At 38.5% G+C, this 1,564-nt stretch overlaps 1 protein-coding gene across 1 annotated transcript in view; it reads right to left on the bottom strand.

Annotated features, from left to right (window-relative positions):
• The window catches only part of LOC137973007 (zinc finger SWIM domain-containing protein 5-like), a 435,845-nt gene extending 435,124 nt beyond the window's left edge, over positions 1-721 (bottom strand). The window contains exon 1 of the mRNA XM_068819713.1: positions 579-721. The gene's annotated coding sequence lies outside the window, so the exon portion shown is untranslated. The remainder of the gene's footprint in view (positions 1-578) is intronic.
• Between the last annotated feature and the right edge of the window lie 843 nt (positions 722-1,564).

Genomic DNA, 1,564 nt, shown 5'->3' with positions numbered 1-1,564 from the left:
TTAAAATAAGACTTTCAGACGATTTGTCGTTGCATCAGATAGTAGTAAGATTTTACCGAACATATTCGATCACGACTCGTGAACTGGCTTTGTTTTGAAATAAATGCATGTTATTTTCTTCGTTTTGTAGCGATGCATGCATGCTAATAACGGCGGTGGGGAAGTTAATTTTGATGTTTTCGTTGCACAGCTCTTTGTAATAAATACTCTACCGAGAAACAACTATTCGGCGAATGTGCGAACCAAAGCACTGAAAGCAATTTTGTAGTTAAGGCGCATGGCATTTTAGTTGCTACCTTTCTTTGTTGCAAGCCCTGTGCCGGTGTGCGGAAATGGCAAGATGAGCCTACTGGTTTTTTCGTTATTCATCGTCTTCTTGCGTTTTGTAGATGATAGAAAATTAAAGTGATGGGCAGAAATGGGTCGCTAGCTTAAAGACAAAAAAGCTTAAGTGTAAACTCGATGGGATACCGATGTTCATTAATTAAAGATTTATCGTTAATTTTTGAACTCCGATTTTCTTGCATTTAAGATTGCTTCATTTTTCAAGGAACAAAAACAGAAATGAGTTGCCATACCTTTGTTAATTTTCGGAGTTAACGAAGGCCTTTTTTCTTTTCTTGTTTATTTCGCTGTAAAAAACCATGGTCGATGAAAAACATCCCTCGTCTGTAACTCCACATCGCTCAGAATTTGAAAAGATTGTTTTATTTCATCGCTCTATTCTATACTTTGGATTTTAAAGCTGGACATCTCTGAACAAATCCACGACAGCTGTTTTCCGCTATTCTCACAAGCTGTCTTCTTAATTCATGCAAAAATGACAGCCTTTCGTTCAAAGTCTTTCAAGTTTCATTGTTCAGTCTTGTGTTGGTTTGCACAGAGTGTTTAATTTGACACGAGGCTGACGTATATCTTTTCCTATGTCGCTGGTCTGTGCATATTAAAAGTGCGAGTGTTCTATTGTCAAAAAATCTCGCTGAGATTCGTAACCGCTAAATGAGTTGTAGAATAATAAAAAAACAAGGTCAAAACCTTTACAGTTTGTAGATCGTCGACAGCCACCACATTGTTTTCAAATTTAAAGAAGACTGTTACAGCGTAAAGGATACGCCGGTTACAGAAGAGTCGGGAGACAAAAATTATGATGACAGAAAATAAGTTCATTATCATCTATGTAGACGAATATTGAACTCGTGCGCGCGCAGACTGTGGCACATACTTTTAGCCACTGAGTCATATACTACGCAAATCCAATGCTGCATGAAAAGCTTGCTCGCAACCCTCTCTCTGACGATCTCAATTTCTAACGAAGATAATTATGTGTCGTTCGAGAATGATTAAATGATGTGGTTAATACTGACTACACTATCCCAACGGAGTGTCGACCTGAACGTCTGTACCGTATTTTCTCGCGGTTTTCGCTGAAGGCATGTCATTGGGAATGACGCAAAACGCAAATTTTGTTTCGTCTGTATTTTTTTGTCTTTCTCACCTGCCAATTATCCAGTCACCACCGAAGAAAGCTTTACTTGTTGCCACTGGTGCGGATGTTTTGTCAAAT

This window comes from Montipora foliosa, chromosome 10 (genome assembly GCF_036669935.1).
Source record: "Montipora foliosa isolate CH-2021 chromosome 10, ASM3666993v2, whole genome shotgun sequence".
NCBI lineage: Eukaryota > Metazoa > Cnidaria > Anthozoa > Scleractinia > Acroporidae > Montipora > Montipora foliosa.
This window is presented reverse-complemented; position numbering and strand designations above follow the sequence as displayed.